The sequence below is a fragment of the Symphalangus syndactylus genome, chromosome 11 (genome assembly GCF_028878055.3).
Source record: "Symphalangus syndactylus isolate Jambi chromosome 11, NHGRI_mSymSyn1-v2.1_pri, whole genome shotgun sequence".
In the NCBI taxonomy this organism is placed as follows: Eukaryota; Metazoa; Chordata; class Mammalia; order Primates; family Hylobatidae; genus Symphalangus; species Symphalangus syndactylus.
Window position 1 is genome coordinate 58,697,349 of NC_072433.2, and position 17,412 is coordinate 58,714,760.

General features: G+C 45.6%; 1 long non-coding RNA gene across 2 annotated transcripts; it reads right to left on the minus strand.

Moving 5' to 3' along the window:
• Positions 1 to 3,040: 3,040 nt before the first annotated feature.
• Positions 3,041 to 15,900, minus strand: LOC129492726 (uncharacterized). Of its 2 annotated transcripts, none has more exons than XR_010114245.1 (2): positions 15,118 to 15,900; positions 3,041 to 14,694 (listed from the first exon to the last, which is right to left on the minus strand). It is a non-coding gene; the product is annotated as an uncharacterized lncRNA (long non-coding RNA). The 2 variants fall into 2 exon arrangements; XR_010114244.1 differs by having other exon boundaries at positions 14,813 to 15,900.
• Between the last annotated feature and the right edge of the window lie 1,512 nt (positions 15,901 to 17,412).

The following is a 17,412-nucleotide window of genomic DNA, read 5'->3' on the forward strand; positions in this document are numbered from 1 at the left end:
GTGCCTGGCTGGCATCCAGCTTGATGGAACATGGTAATACAGGTCCTTTTATCTTGGCTTTAGAACAACATTTCAAGCCATACTAAGATGATTAATAACATAGATAACATCCGGATGCGGTGGCTCACGCCTGTAATCCTAGCACTTTGGGAGGCCAAGGCAGGTGGATCACAAGGTCAAGAGATGGAGACCATCCTGGCCAACATGGTGAAACCCCATTTCTACTAAAAATACAAAAACTAGCTGGGCATGGTGGCATGTGCCTGTAGTCCCAGCTACTCGGGAGGCTGAGGCAGGAGAATCGCTTGAATCCAGGAGGTGGAGGTTGTAGTGAGCCAAGATCATGCCACTGCACTCCAGCCTGGAAACAGAGCAAGACTACGTCTCAAAAAAAAAACAAAAAACAAAAAACAAAAAAAAAAAACGGTGTGTTGGCACATGCCTGTAATCCCAGCTACTTGGGAGGCTGAGGAAGGAGAATCGCTTGAACCCGGGACGTGGAGGTTGCAGTGAGCCGAGATCACGCCACTGCACTCCAGCCTGTGTAATGGGAGCAAGACTCCATCTCAAAAGCTAAAAATAAAAAATAACATAGATAACAAAAATTTTAAAAATACCCCAGAATATGGAGTGGATCCCTTGGGAAATCCAAGAGAAGAATCCTCTGAGCTCTGTGTACTCTGTATGGTTTCTTATTTCAGGTCTTTGGCTGGGCTTTGAATACTAACTTAAGGCCGTAGGAGGGTTCACACGACCATGACTGTTTCCTCTAGAGGGATCCCAGAGGGACTAGTTTTACCGCAGTATGGTGAGTCCATGGGTAACACTGGCAAACTTGACAGATGAGTGGGTGGTCAGCAGCACCACGAAGGAGCTGACCCATTGTGCTTGCAGCTGGTCTTGAGCCTGGTGGGACTGCCAGGTCTTCAGCACGACCTGGTTCCCCAGTTTCAAAGAGTAAAGAGGCACAAGGAATCGGAACCTGTTAGAAGCAAACTCAGAGAGACTAGTTAACATACTTCCTAATTATTTTATATATGAACTAGCTTCTGTTTCTGGAGAGGAAAAATCCTCAAGTATCAGGGAATCTGGAGAAATGGTCTCCTGTACAGTATTTTGAAGGGGCTAAGAGCCAGCCCACTTCTGGGGTATTCATATCTTCAGCAGGGCAAGCGGCAAGACTTTTCCCCAGGTAAGATTTGTCTCCTGGCACCTGGGGTCCCCTTGGCCACAAATGGGTCCATTCAGTCAATGACGGGCTTAGGACTTTATTTTTAGTTTGGCCCCTTTTGGTCAAGATATGCCAGAGGCAGCATCAATGGCCAAGCTTTTATTTTGTCCCATATCATTGCTGGGGTGGTGTGGCTGCCTGCTCTGGGTCCATCCTATCCCTCAGTGGGACTTCTATGGCCAAGGGACTCAGAATCAAAAGACTGATTTTCAATTAAACATTCTAGGCCAGATAGAAATGGAGGTGGGTAGGCATTCATTAACCCTGAAAACCTTTTAAGCAACACAAGGGTCAAAAAGCAAAATGTAAGATTAAAATTCCTGTCCTCTTAAAGCCAGGCCCCCATGGCTAGCATACAAAGCGTATCAGCTGCTTCATCTGAGGTGCTCCAGGTGGCATTGATAAGTGGAGTTGGGCAGTTCCACTTATCTGGGGTAAACAGATCTTACAGTGACTTTTATCCAGTCCACGCTCAGGAATAACCTGTGTGTCTGAATTATATATCCTTCTATGACTGTTCAATTGTGAGCTGTGGGCCCTACATTAACCAGACATGCTCTTCCACTCTGCAGCATTTAAAACAAAAGACACTGCTTCCAAATTTGTTATTCTCACAATCCATTATTAGGAAAGGTGCCTCAAGGAAGCTGATGATACCAGTCTACAAAAGGGAGCACTTCCTTCACATCATACCATTTGGCTTCAGTAGTTACTTCGTTTTGCCTTTCCCTACCTTGACTACCTTCTTGGAAACCACAGGTCTGAGAGGCACCAGAAAGTACCTCTTTTGTGGGTGGCTTTGAGGCTAATGATCTAAACTCAGACCCACATCTGAGCTTGGTCCAGCCTCAAGGCCCAACCCAGCACTCTTACTTTAATTTTAGCTATTATAGATAACAATAACTAAGGAATGAATATTTCACTTTTTCCTTATTAGTTTGGATTTCCTTATGCATCCAGTGATCCAACTTCCCAGGAATTTGATCCATCTTTAAATTCCACTGGTTCTTGCAATGGCTATTAAAAAGAAAAAAGAGTAAAAAAAAAATTAAAACAACAACAAAAAATTCCACTGGTAAACTTTACCTTTAATAACTGAATGCAGCACAGCTGCAGCTCCAGGTTGCCACCCAGGAATCATAGGTTAATGTAATAACAGGTATACTACAGTCTTCTTCTGAAACATAATTTTTCTCTGGCCAGTTCCCCATCTCTACCAAAGACAAATCATGGTAAGGCCAATTTATTTGCAAATTAAGTTTTAGTCTTATTATACTTGGCCAGATTATTTGCATAAAGTACAGCAAGAATTATTGTCCATATAGGCTCTTTTAAGTTGGCTTTGCTGTAACTTTTCAAAAGGAATCTCAGATTCAACTTTTAAAGGCCTCTCAAGCTCAGCCAAGAATGTATCTGTGCCTGCAGATACCTGTACAAATTGGGTGAATTCCCCTCCTCTCAAGGTCTCAAAGTAACTTTAGGTTCCTGGGCCTGTCAGAAAGTGACATTCTTTACTTAGCACAGGTCAGGAATCCTGCAAAGGAACTACGTAGAGAGGTGTGAGGCCAGTTTTTCCAAGGGACATTTATCAGCTCTATAAAGTCAATCTCAATTCCTCAAAGCAGTCTGCTTATATCTAAAAATGTCATTCCAGTTAAATCCTTGGTCAAAATCCAGTACCTCCAATTATGTGCTGTTATAAAAGAAAACAGATTCTTATTGAACTTATGCAAATAACTATATTGCCATAGTTAAGAATATTCGCAAATAGTTTTTGAATTCTGGAGAAATCAAGCAGACAGCAAGAAATATGATTTAAATTTTATTTACCAGAGTATAGTCAATTGTTAAGGGCTACAAATAGCTCAAGAGAAAAAAAATTTGACAAGCAATGTTTCCAACCAAAAAAGTCACAAAAGAATTAGTTCAGTCCTCTTATTAGCTCAGTCCATGCAATTAACTCTTGTTCTGCTTCATACTGGGTTAGCAATCTTTATGACCACATCAGCCTTTTAATTAGAGTCCTAGAAGTTTTCTGTCTAATCCAACAGCACAGTCTCTCTGACATCATCAGAAACCTGCATTCAGGAGTCTTCCAAGGAGCAAATTTTGGACTGTAGTTGACTGTAGACCACTTTTTGAGAAGAATCCAATAAAACAATAATTGTAGATGATAAAATTTTTAAGACATCCTAGTCAAAGACACATTAAAGATACAATTGTCAAGGAAATCTGGTTATTTCTGTGGCATACAACAATTTAACATAATACACATATTACTAATGGCATATACTAAGACATATCAGGATTTTAGGAATGCCATGTAATTTTGGCACACATTAAAAACACATTTATATAAATATAACCCAAAGAAGATTAAACACCATTTCATATTTGACAATGCTTCCTGTGTAATTTTAACATAACAAATAAGCCTAATATGTCTCTTTTGGACTTCAGGGGACCGCATGCCTTTTTTTTTTTTTTTTGAGACAGAGTCTCGCTCTGTCGCCCAGGCTGGAGGCTCACTGCAAACTCCACCTCCCGGGTTCATGCCATTCTCCCGCCTCAGCCTCCCGATAGCTGGGACTACAGGTGCCCATGACCACGCCCGTCTAAGTTTTTGTATTTTTTTAGTAGAGACAGGGTTTCACTGTGTTGGCCAGGATGGTTCGATCTCCTGACCTTGTGATCCACCTGCCTTGGCCTCCCAAAGTGCTGGGATTACAGGTGTGAGCCACCGTGCCCAGCCAGAGGACCTAATATCTTTTAAAAATATATATATATTTTTGTTTGTTTGTTGTTGTTATTGGAGACAGGGTCTCCAAAACTCTGTAGTCCAGGCTGGAGTGCTGTGGTGTAATCACAGCACAGCTCACTGCAGCCTTGATCTCCTGGGCTCAAGCAATCCTCCCATCTCAGTCTCCAGAGTGGCTGGGACTACAGGCACATGCCACCCTGCCCAGATTTTCATGTTTTTTGTTTTGTTGGGTTTTTTGTTTGGTTGGTTTTTGTTTTGTTTTGTTTTGTTTTTGTAGAGACAAGGTCTCACTGTATTGTCCAGACTGGTCTCAAACTCCTGAGCTCAAGTGATCTGCCCACCTCAGCCTATCAAAGTGCTGGGATTACAGGTGTGAGCCACTGCATCCACCATTAATTTTTTTTTTTTTTTTGAGACAGTCTCGCTCTGTTGCTGGAGTGCAGTGGCACAATCTCGGCTCACTGCAACCTCCACCTCCTGGGTTCAAGTGATTTCCGGCTAATTTTTGTATTCTTAGTAGAGATGGGGTTTCACCTTGTTGGCCAGGCTGGTCTCAAACTCCTGACCTCAAATGATCCACCCACCTTGGCCTCCCAAAGTGCTAGGATTAGGATTACAGGTGTGAGCCACCATGGCCAGCCTTTTTTTAAGTTAGCTTAAGGTCAAAGAGATTGAATTTACAACTTGATTTTTTTTTTTTTTTAGACAGAGTTTTGCTCTGTCACCCACGCTGGAGGGCAGTGGTACAATCTCAGCTCACTGCAACCTCTGCCTCTCAGGTTCAAGTGATTCTCTAGTAGCTGGGATTACAGGCACACACCACCACACCTGGCTAATTTTTGTAGTTTTAGTAGAGGTGGAGTTTCACCATTTTAGCCAGGCTAGTCTCAAACTCCTGAACTCAAATGATCTGCCTGCCTGGTCTCAGCCTCCCAAAGTGCTGGGATTATAGACATGAGCCACTGTAGCCAGCCAGAAGTTGAAATTTTGATGTTGGGAAGTTCATCAGTCGAATATCAAAAGTGTAAAACATTTGATGCCACAAAATAGGATCACAGTTCATTATAAAATAGTTATTCATTTAGCCAAAATGATAATTCAAAGATTTCAAAAAAAAAACAAACAAAAAAACAAAACACCAAAGACCTTTACTCATTGATACGAAGGAGACTCAGTTTCCCCAACTGTAAGACCCAATGAAGACAGCAGGAAGCCAACTAAATGTCTGTCTCTCTCCTTCTTTTTTCCTGTAGTTTACTTAAAAGGTAAACAAAAATCTTTGATCTCTTACTAATGTTTTAGGGGTATTATTAATGTTAAAACTAATTAAAACCTTATAAACAAATCTAATTTTAATCAGTTTGACCATGAAGTAAGATTTCCATACACCTTGTATAACCTTTTACAATTTTCTATTAAAGAGTAGATCAGTGGTCCAGGAAAATTGTCATTCCGACACAGAAGCCAGATGCTTGCCTGGCATCAGTGTGCCTTTGACATTAATGTTTATAGAAAAACTCTAATTTTATCCCTCGAAGTCGGCCCTTACAATCTCACGCGCCCACCTCTTCCGCGATAGTCCCTGGGCCTAGGGGGATTGAATACTTGTAATTGCTGGCCCTGCATCTCATGAAAGCATTTCATTTCGATTGTCGCCTTCTCCCAGGTCTGAAGATGAGGCTTTGACTGGCGTCAGTGTTCAAGATTTAGCAGGAATCTGTGCCTTTTTCAGACTCAGGAAACTTAACAGCAGAAGGACTTTAGAAGCAATATAGAAAGTTACATGGATGTAAAAACCTTAATTCTGTTAGATTTATTTTTAAGCAATATAAAAACTAATGATGACATAGGAATTATCAATAAAACGTAAATCTGTTCGTTAGGCCAGTTACCAAAAGGCAAAGAAAGACCTTCTGCAGTGTAATTGCTTCTCCTTATGGGAAGCCCATTTAGATAACCTTGTTGCTCAGGCTGGATTGCAGTGGCGCAATCTCGGCTCACTGCAACCTCTGCCTCCTGGGTTCAAGTGATTCTCCTGCCTCAGCCTCCCAAGTAGCCGGGCTTACAGGCTCTCAACACCACGCCCGACTAATTTTTATATTTTTAGTAGAGATAGGGTTTCGCTATGTTGGCCAGACTGATCTCAAACTCCCGACTTCAGGTGATCCCCCCGCCATGGCCGCCCAAAATGCTGGGATTACAGGCACGAGCCACTGTGCCTGGCCCCAACTCCATAATTTGAATCAACTTTTTTTTTTTTTTTTTTTGAAGCTCAAGCAAGATTTAATGAATCAAGTCAGAAGTTGGGCCTTTTAAAGTATTCATTAGAGCAAAGATTAAATGAACTCCCCAAGAATCATCCCCAAAGCAGTATTATTATTGAAGAACTTTCACTTGTTGCTGCATCACCAACACTAAGTCCACGTCAAAGTATGATATCTACACAAAATCAATATAGTACACTATCCAAACCAGCAGCATTAACAGGTACTTTGGAAGTGCGTCTTATCGGCTGCCAAGATATCCTAGAGAATGTCCCTGGACGGTCAAAAGCAACATCAGTTGCACTGCCTGGTTGGAGTCCAAGTGAAACCAGATCATGTTTCATGAGCAGAACCAGTAAAAGTAAAAGCGGAAGTAGTCGAAATCTTCCAAAAACCGATGACTTGTCCAATGATGTCTGTGCTGTTTTGAAGCTCGATAATACTGTGGTTGGCCAAACTAGCTGGAAACCCATTTCCAATCAGTCATGGGACCAGAAGTTTACACTGGAACTGGACAGGTCACATGAACTGGAAATTTCAGTTTATTGGCGTGATTGGCGGGCTCTGTGTGCTCTTCAGCAGCTGTCGTATTTCTGATGGCTTGTAAGAGGAATGTGATCTTTGACTGGCCTGGGATATTCTCATAGGTTTCCTCTGCCTGTTTCCAGACCACATTGTCGGGGCTGAGCAGGTTTCCTAGGAGCAGGTAGAACTGTTGCTGCTCCGCCGCCATTGCGCTACGCGTGAGAGAGAAGGAGGGAAGGGAGACAGGAGCCGGGAGGCGCGCTCGCCAGGCCGCGGGAGGGGCGGAGGCGGGCCCCAACTTGAATCAACTTTTAGATAACTTCTGAATTAGATGTTATTCTTTTTCTCAGTAAAGATATAACTTCTGTGACACATTTTATATACGGAATTACATATTAACTAGAATTATTAGTAACCTTACATTTTAATGAAAAACCTAGGAAGCAAGAAATCCTAAACTGTTTACCAGATATTAGCATTTTAGATGACAACCTTCCATAGTTTTTTAAAAAATCTTTCCCCATGTCATAACCCTTTCTTAATTTAAAATGACTCAGACATCTAATGAGCACCAAAATCTCAAGATTTTTAAATTACAGAAAAAGTTCACATACATTTACCCCATTTCTATTTTATGCATTTTTAGCCATTTCTCTACATTAACTATGAGAACTGAGATATTAGACAAAGCCAGTCATTGCTTCCTTGATAATCATTTTTATAACCTATGAATATCAGGTGTTTACCTAATTAAGAACTTTAAAATTAAAACACATGGGTATATTTGCCAATAACTCAGAAAATTCAGCTGTTTTTATTAAACGACAACGTTAGTCTTATTTGTCAAAAAAGCCACACACACACTAAGATCATTTTCTTCTTGGCTGGGTTTATAGTCTTATAACCTTTTCTGTCAAACTCTGACACCTTAACACATCTAGCAAATATAACACTCAGACAAAAAGGTAGGCTGACAAGTCTGAAGACATTTCTATTTTACCAATAATGTTAAAGCCAGCTTATTAAAGATTTACTTAAGTCACATGAACTTGGAAAATGACTGGACTTATTTACCTAATTTATGCACACTCTTTTTTATTTATAAGACAATTTGGTACCCTGTGAAAATGATACAGAACATCCAGAGAAAAATACACACATACAAAGATCCAACAGCTTTTACCCTGGAATTTTAGCCATTAGATAGCAATGCAAACTCACTGGTTTATGAACATGTTCACATGGCTAAACTTTGTTTGCCCCAGTAGGTAATCCAGTGAAGGCTGTGAACCAAAATTTTGGGTAAATCACTTTCCATGGCAGTTTGATTTTTAAAGGCCAAACCTCCCCAGACTTTAAAAGAATACTGGGGCCAAACAGTACCACTGAAGAACATCACAAGCAGCCAGGCCCGACCGTGCTTAGGACAGCAGCAGAAAAGCCTGGATACATGGAACTCCATCCCGCCTTTCCATCCAACAGAAAAATGAACGCAATTATAAGACAGCAGTACAATTCAAAGACCCATGGAGAGTCCCAGCCTCCCCAGACTTCAAAGAACACTGGAGCCAAACAGTGTTACAAAAGAATATCATTTTCCTTTGTTCCACTGGCTCATAACTATATTCAGACTAATTCTAAAGAATGCACCCAGGTGGCCTACATTCTAAGATCAAATTCTGATTTCTCATGACTATATCCACATACACACACATAAATAATTATGGAAATACAATCTAACCACAGTAGCGACTAACAAGCCCCCAAGACCATCCAAGCCAAAACAGTTGAGGTGCTTCCCTCTCAGTCAGCTGGGCCTGTTCAACCTGCAAATGCAAATTCCTTCACAATTCCCCACCCAAATTGAGAGAAGCAGATCCTGCCATCTGGTACCCACAAAAGACACCGGTCAGATGCATATGTCACATTTCAAAGGCTGCTCTTCCTAGACAATTAGGAACACAGAGTCAGCAGCAGTGGGGACAAAGAGAGACAGACAGAAATCCACCTTTGGCCAAAAAAGGGTCAGGCAGCTGCTTAGGAGGGCCTCTGAGACTCTCCCCATCTGCGGCCACCAGCCAGAGGCAACCCATTCCCGATTAGTGGACCAAAATCTGTTACTGAAATGCCAGGGGTTCAGTATCGGTTCAGTATAGGTCCTGCACAGAAAGCCAATCATTAAGAAAAGTAATGCCGGGGAAGAAAACTTTATTATATTAAGGTTGACATCAGCCCAAGAGAACAGGAGATCAGTCTCAAATCCCTCTCTCCAGCTGAAGAGCCAGGGGCATTATATAGCAGGGGGAAGGAATTTAATTATGAGCAGGAAGACAGCAATCAGGCAGGAGTAAGGGATCAATTGTGATGAATGAGGGGTCGGGACTCTCAGTGTCTGCATGCAGCCATCAGGTGAGTTTCTATCCCTTGGTGGAGGAAAGAACTCCAATGAGACTCAACAGGGCTTGCTGGGGCTGGAGGGTGAGGGCGAATGGCAAACAGCATGGGGAACTTTTTGGATGATGGAAACGTTCAGTGTCCTCCTCAGGGTACTGCTTAGGCACAGGTGCAGATATTTGTCATAACCCACTGATTTGTACTCAAGATGAATGTGTTTCACTGTATAATTTTTACCTGCATTTAAAAAAGCAATTGTGTGAAAACCACAAGCTGCAGGATACATAGGTACTGTATGTTACCATTTGGTAAAAAACTGAAGGGTATGAGCGTTCTCCCTGATGCACGCACTCACGCACACTCAGGAAAAGGCATTTGGGGGTGGCTGTTTTGGAGCGTGTGTCCTGGTGGCCAGCATCAGGCTGGCAGGAGCCACGCATGGCGCTGGGGAAAATCACTAATGCAGAGGGAGACAAGGCCAACCCAGAGATGAGGAAGGTGTAGGGAAGAACAGAGGCCTGCCCTGTTATTAGGGCTGTCACCAAAGACCAGCCCTAATGAGGCCCTAGGCCAGGCCTCTGCGTTTCCTGGCAGTCCCCTACCCTGAGTGGGCCTCTGAGCAGGCGCTGCCTAGAAACATCTCATTGTGAGTTTCTCTCCTTTGTTTTAGAGACAGGACCTCCAGACTTAAAGTCAGATCCAACTGCGCTGGATGTTTTTCTTGGAGCCAACCAGATGACTTCTATGAACAATAGGGATGTCTTCCTGGTTTGGTGGCTTTGACTCTGGCTTAAGCTGTTCCTTGGAGCAAGTGGGCAGCAATGTGGCCACATCTCAAGTGTGCTCATAAATGGCACAGAAAAGGGGAAGAGTTCCCTAACAGTGAGATAAAGGAGACTGAAGCCAGTATGAAATTCTTAATATCAGAGAATGAGGGACTTCAAAATCTTTGTAGTGACCTGGGAGAGATGTAGGAAGCATCAGAGCTTCAGATATGGCAGCAAACTACAAGTTATTGGCATCAATTACAACAGAAAGGCAGAAATGAGCACTCCTAAAGCAAGAAAGCAAGCACTGCAGGATGTGTTTTAGGACTGGCAGCTATTGGCATCAATTACAACAGAAAGGCAGAAATGAGCGTTCCTAAAGCAAGAAAACAAGCACTGCAGGATGCGTTTTAGGACTGGCAGCTATTGGCATCAATTACAACAGAAAGGCAGAAATGAGCGTTCCTAAAGCAAGAAAACAAGCACTGCAGGATGCGTTTTAGGACTGGCAGCTATTGGCATCAATTACAGCAGAAAGGCAGAAATGAGCGTTCCTAAAGCAAGAAAACAAGCACTGCAGGATGCGTTTTAGGACTGGCAGCTATTGGCATCAATTACAGCAGAAAGGCAGAAATGAGCGTTCCTAAAGCATGAAAGCAAGCATTGCAGGATCGGCTGCAGGACTGGCAGCCAGTCCTGGAGTCAACACATTCGGGGAGGCCAGAGGTTCCCATCCACACTGTATCCCCTCCATTCGGGTGGTACCCATCATGCTTCCATGTTCCACAATGAGTACATGGGTTTTTGTGACATAATTTCATCACAGCAATAAACAGATAGTCCAGTGAAGTTTTAAAACACAAGTCTCCAGTTGGCCACTGAAGGCATATTGCTCAGACTTCTAAAGTAGAAGGAACAATTAGCTTTGATGAAAATGAAATCTACAAACTACAAACACAAGATACCATCCAGGAGCTCAAGCAAAAGAGAAGTCAGGATACTGATGACCATCCCCTGCTCTGACAGCGCTTGAGAACTATTGAGGAAAATAAGCCATTAGACTCCAGCACAATGGCGACACCACAGGGAAGTTCAGGGTCCCTCCAGGGGTTGTCACCATCACCACAGCTCACGTTTGTTGAGCCCATATCATGTGCCTGGCACTGTTCCAGGTGCTTTGCAAGAAATAATTGCCTAAAAGTTTACAATAACTATATTATCATCCTCATGTTACAGAGATGTGGATAAGATGTGGCACAGAGAAGTGACTTGCCCAAGGTTTCCTGGCTCTGCTCTGAATCTGGGCAGTATTACTTCAGGTACCCTGTTCTTAACCTACCTGATACATGCTTTACAAATATTAACCCACCTAATCCTCAAGACAACTATGAGACTGATACTACTATTATACCCATTTTAAAGATTAGAAACCTAGGCACAGAGAAGCTCATTAAATTGTTGAGCGTTACAGACGTGACAGGAGGGGCCCTGAATACAAACCCAGGATACCAGAAAGAGATCCTGAAACTGGTTATGGCTTCTGAGATCTACTAGATGAGTTGGAAACCCAGAGGCTGGATATTACAAGAGCACCCAGGGCAGGGAGAAGAGAGGGAAGAGAGAGCAGGGAGGGGTAGACACAGCTGACGTGGCTGGGAGAGAACCCCACCCCATTGAAGCTCAGGTACACGGGGCCTACTGAAGTCTGTCAGCAAACTTACTTGCCCACAGGGTGGGCAGGATTGCCGAGGGCCAGCCCAATTCTAGGCCATCAAGTGTGCAGACCCTGCTGAAGGACTGCAGAAAACACGGAAAGGAACTCTGCTGGACTCCAGGCCTCCAAATGAGTACCGGGCAACAAATGTAAAAAAAAAAAAAAAAAAAAAAAAATCTTCAGAAAGGCTGTTACATCCATTTAAAGAAGAGAAAAACAGGCTTAGCAAATCATGGCCACCCCATGCTGAGACAGTATGGTGAGACCCAATAGATGGAAACTACTGGAAGGCTGATTTAGACTTGATTGAACAGCGTCTTCCGGAGGATTAGCAGTGCCAGAGTAGATACTATTGAACTAGATTGTGTGAATGGCAAGGAGGTTTCGCCTCTGAAGCAGGGAAAGACAGAATGTTTTCCCCATCGGAGAAGTCAGCGACCATATCTCCACTATGGAGAAATCCAAGAACGGTCCGGCTTGGAGGGCACAATCCACATGGTTCTGCATGACCTGCCACAGCTCCACATCCATGGGGACCAACCAAGGCCTGGGCAGCTGCTGGGCTCTCTTCTGATGCAGACAGTGTCTTGCTCTGTCACCATGGCTGGCGTGCAGTGGCACAATCATAGCTCACTGCAGCCTCAAATTCCTTCAAGGGATACTCCCCACTCTGCCTCCCAAAGCATGAGGAATAGAGACATGAGCCATTACTCCCAGCCATTGTAAACTTCATCTCCTTTAACACTTCCAATAATTGCAGGACAGACCAGATAATGGTTCTTCCTATCTATTGCTTCAAGTTTCATTCACATTTTAAATGATTTAAGGTTGGCTTCTGTGATTCTTTCTTAAAGTAATGTTAAAGGCGTGCTTCAGTTTCATTTAGAGTTCATAAGAACACTGGCCAAGATGACACATTCATATGGAACCCCAGGGAAGACGGAAGTAAAACCTCCTTTTTCTCCTAAACATCCCAAATGGTTGGGTGCCCTAGGTCCAAGGGACCTGCAAGCCTCCTCAAGAAATTTCCACTGTCCCTCCTGGCTGGTGTGAATTGTAATCTGGTACCTGTATCCCAGGAACATTTAACAAACATTAAAGAAACACCGTAAAGCTAACAAGCTGTTACCAACTGTGAAATCATTAGCTAGAGGAATCTTGAATTGTCCAAAAGACTGAAAAAGCCCAGGCAGATCCCATCTCTTCCTCATAATTGTTCCACTGGAAATTGTCATTTTTCATAGGATACTTTTTTTTTTTTGGTGACACGGTCTGGCTGTCTGTCACCGAAGCTAGAGTGCAATGGCACCATCATGGCTCACTGCACCCTCGACTTCCCATGCTCAGGCGATTGTCCCATCTCAGCCTCCTGAGTAGTTGGGACCACAAGAATGCACCACCACGCCTAGCTAACTTTTTCTTTTATTTATGTATTTTCAGATAGGGTCTTATGCTGTTGCCCATGCTGGAGTGCAGTGGTGTGATTATGGCTCCAACTCCTGGGCTGAATCTATCCTCCTACCTCATCCTCCTGAAGTGCTGGGATTACAGGCATCAGCCACCATACCTTGCCTTAATTTTTAAAAATTTTTTGTAGAGATGGAGGTCTCTCTACATTGCCCAGGCTGGTCTTGAATTCCTGGGCTCATGCAGTCCTCCTGACTCAGCCTCCCAAAGTGCTGGGATTAAGTGCATGAGCCATCATGCCCTGCCTTAATTTTAAAAAATTATCTGTAGAGACAGGGTCTCCCTCTGTTGTCCAGGTTGACAACCCCTCCTGGGCTCAAACTATCGATACCTGCCTCAGCCCCCCAAAGTGCTGGGATTGCAGGCATAAGCCACTACACCCAGCCTAACAGGAGGCATTCTTTTTATTTATGTTTTTTTTTGAGACAGGGTCTCACTCTGTCATACAGGCAGGTGGGTGGTGACAGCGACCATGACCACGGGTCAACCTGGGCCTCAGACACTGGGGAAAGGTGGCCATGTCCAGTTTTCTCTAGAAATTAGGAGGCAGGTCATCCAAGGAGAGAGGGTGGGTGTCTGGGGTAGGGTGAAGTAGGTTTCAGAAAAGTGAAAGTCTGGCAAAAGCACTCAGGAAACTGGGACAGAAAACTGAGCCAAGCGCTGGACAGCAGCGTTCATTCAGCCCAGCTGAGCTTGGAGGCCATGAAATGCTGGCAGCCCCACACTGCATGACTGCAAGGTCTTTCTGGGCCACGCCCCGAATCCCAGGTATGGAAGTGAAGGACTCAAAAAGAGGAACGAATCAGGTTATTCCGCAGAACAGGTGAAAGAAAAAAGCCAAGCAGACAGAGCCTTGGAAGTCAAAGAGTCACCCACATGCCTGACCCAGTCAGAGAAGAAAGGGGACCAAGCCTGGGCAGGAGGGACTGTGTGGGAAAGAGGAGGCTGAAAGGAGGAGAGACCGCGGGCAGAGGTGGACAAGGGACCAAGGTGAAGACCTTTGAGATGCTTCTTAAACCACAGTGGTGAATGTCTTTCTGGACAAGAGTGCCAGTGCACATTCCCACCGCCAGCGAAGGACACAGCCCCATCCGCACTCCTGGGACAGCAACACTCATTGCCCTGAACTCTGCCAATTTCATGAGCGAAAAGTGGAGCCTGGAAGCTTTGCATTTCTTCAATGACTTCGAATTTTTTTAAATCGTCTCACAGATTTCCTGGTCATTGGTATTTCATCTGAAAAGTTTCTTTCTGTGATATCTGCTCATTAGAGTGGAGTTCTTAAAATTATTAGAGTGTTATACATTCAGTATATTCACCTCTGTGGTGGTTGCTCTCAGTTTTGTCCAGTTAGTCATTCATCATAAATTTAACTTTGATATCATAATAAAACAGACAAAAGTGTAGTTATTATGTGCTTAAATCTGCAGGTGCTTTTTTAAAAAGTTCTTTTTAGAGACAGGGTTTTGCCCTGTCGCCCAGGCTGGAGTGCAGTGGCGCAATCTTGGCTCACTTCAGCCTCCTCTTGGGTTCAAGCCATCCTCCTGCCTCAACCTCCAGAGCAGCTGGGACTACAGGTGAAAATACCACAATTATATGTTAGAGAGAGAGAGAATGAATCATTGTAAAACAACGAAAAGGTGAAGAATTTCTGTTACCTGTGTAAGTAACATCTACATCAACCCTCACCTGAAGCTCCTCATCTCTTCCCTTGCTCTTTTCTTCAGCCCAAACATGGTGTTCAATGTTCTTCCCAGTCACCGCCCAAGGCCGCTGTCTTAGCCCCGCCATCATCACCTCTCTGAGCCTACTGCAGTAGCTTCCTATCTAGGTTCCCTTTCCCTTCCTCCCTGGTCCTGACTCCATCGGCTGCCAGCTGACTTCCTACAGCACCAACTTTTCTCAGCCTTCTGCCTATGAGAGCTCCCCAAATTCTACCATGGGAGCCCTCAAACCATGATCCTCCCCAAAACGTGAACAGCAGCTTTTCGAACCATGGACAGATGGCACAGATGACAACCGAAGCCAATCACCACCGCCTGTCCCTGGAAGTGGACGTTCCGGGTCATGGCTGGCCATGTATCTCGGACCTATGGCTGGAGGAATCCTAGCAGTGAGAGTTGAAAACCGCTCGGCGCTCGGCAAGAGAGGATGAAGCCCGAGTCTGACCTCGGAAGGGAGCTGCTCCCTGGGGCAGTGGACCCCAGGGCTGGCAGGGAGGCGGCCTCGGTCCGCCCAGTTGGTCTCGGGCCGCTGGGCCTCAGCCCCCAAGCCTGGTGCCGGCTGGCCCCGGAGGAGCTGTCCCGCCCCCTCCGGCACTCGCCTTCTGGGGCTTGGTCGGCCAGCTACTTCATGCGAGCGGGCTGGGGTCCCCAACGGCTGACGAGCGCTGCTCCCACCGCCTCCGCGGTCCGTTGGCCCCGCCCCACGTCACTTCCGGGGCCCCGCCCCACCCTCTTCGGGCCCGCCCAGCACGGCCTCCCCGTGTGGCCTGGAGCCCGAGGCCGAGGGCTTAGAGAACAGGAGGCCCAGCTGGGCGGCGACCCCCGTTCTTGCCCGGTCACTTCCTGCGGCGCCGCCTGCCCGCTGGCAAACTGTGGCTGGGAGACCCTTGAAATAGAACGTATTAGCCAAAACTAGAATAGCAAAATATGTACCATGTTTCAATTTAATGGGATTGCCAGGTGTTTTAAGGGTCCGCCGCAAAGGTCCCTCGAGTCCCGGGGTTTTTGTCCCCATCAGATCATTCGTGGTGTGGATCTTCCGGGAGGTTATGGGAAAGGGAGACCAGCAGCCGTGGGCGGCCATACTGCTCCCCCAGGAAGGCCAGGCAAATCTCCCCAGTGCTGGGATCCCCCTAGTACGTTCATTTTGTCTAGGGTCCAGGTGGGGCCATCGAGCCCCTTGCCCGCAGGATTGGTCCTTTGGCATGCAGATAAGCAACACCGCCAAGCAAAGCCCATGGGGTGTTTAGGCTGTTAGGAGACCACCAGGAAGCCATTCCTAAATCTTCCCAGGTGATGGTTCCAAAAACCCTGGTGTTTGGGGAAAGGAAAAAGGGTTGTCCCCAGGACTATGCTGGGGCACACTTTCCCAAACAGTGTCTGCCTGGCTGTCCCAAGCAGCCAGTGATGGAGCGAGGGTCATGAGGCTAGACCAAAGACCACAGAGTCTAGCCTCACTCCGGTGGAACTCAGGCACCCACCCGTTAGGATGTCATGTTGCTGCTGCCCCCAGGTGGGAGCCTGGGAAACCACCTGGCCGACACAGGCCACACCTGATGGGACCTCACAAGGAGATACAGTCCATTAACGTTCGTCAGGGTGGGAAGAAGTGGCAACACCTACTGAGATAACAAAACTCATTAGCTGAAGGGCAAGCTGGCCAGCAACTGGCAGTGATGTTCTCAACAGTCCTTGCCGCCTTATAAAACCAGCTACTTAGGCGGGGCGCGGTGGCTCACTCCTGTAATCCCAGCACTTTGGGAGGCTGAAGTGGGCGGATCACAAGGTCTAGGAGTTCAAGACCAACCTGGCCAGTATGGTGAAACCCCATCTCTACTAAAAATACAAAAATTAGCCTGGTGTGGTGGTGGGCACCTGTAGTCCTAGCTACTTGGGAGGCTGGGGCAGGAGAATCGCTTGAACCCAGGAGGCGGAGGTTGCAGTGAGTGGAGATCGCGCCACTGCACTCCATCCAGCCTGGGCGACAGAGCAAGACTCCGTCTCTAAATAAATAAATAAACAAACAAACAAAACCAGCTACTTAGTAAAGGAGCAGCTAGTTAAAGCTAACCAGAGGTCCTCAATCAAGGATGGGCCATACTGTTTGTGATGCCAATCGTTTTATTCACAGACTCTTTACTCCACTGATGAAAGACAGATTCCTTCCCCCCACCCTCCTGCCCCGCCCCTGTCCCTGCCCCCAGAGATATGGGGATGGCTGAACACACAACACTTGATGCAGGACAGATGCAATCAACAGCAGCTGACTGGTCACAGATACTCCAGTCCAGGGGAGAAGGACCTTGCACACTATGCAGGGCAATGTGGAGGCTGCACTCTGGAACACGGTAACAAGGAGGGGCTGCTGGAGGCAGGCTTTGTAGTAACAAAAGTGCAGAGTGAGCCCCGGTTCCCACGGGAGGGTGTGACTGGCTTGTTTGAATAATTTGTCCTTGAGCTGGCAGGGAACTGAAGCCTACTGTCTGGGAATAAGCAGGCTCTGTGTCTGATCCCTAAAATAAGGAGAGTGTTTAGCCACAGAATCTCATCTGCGGAAGCAGACAG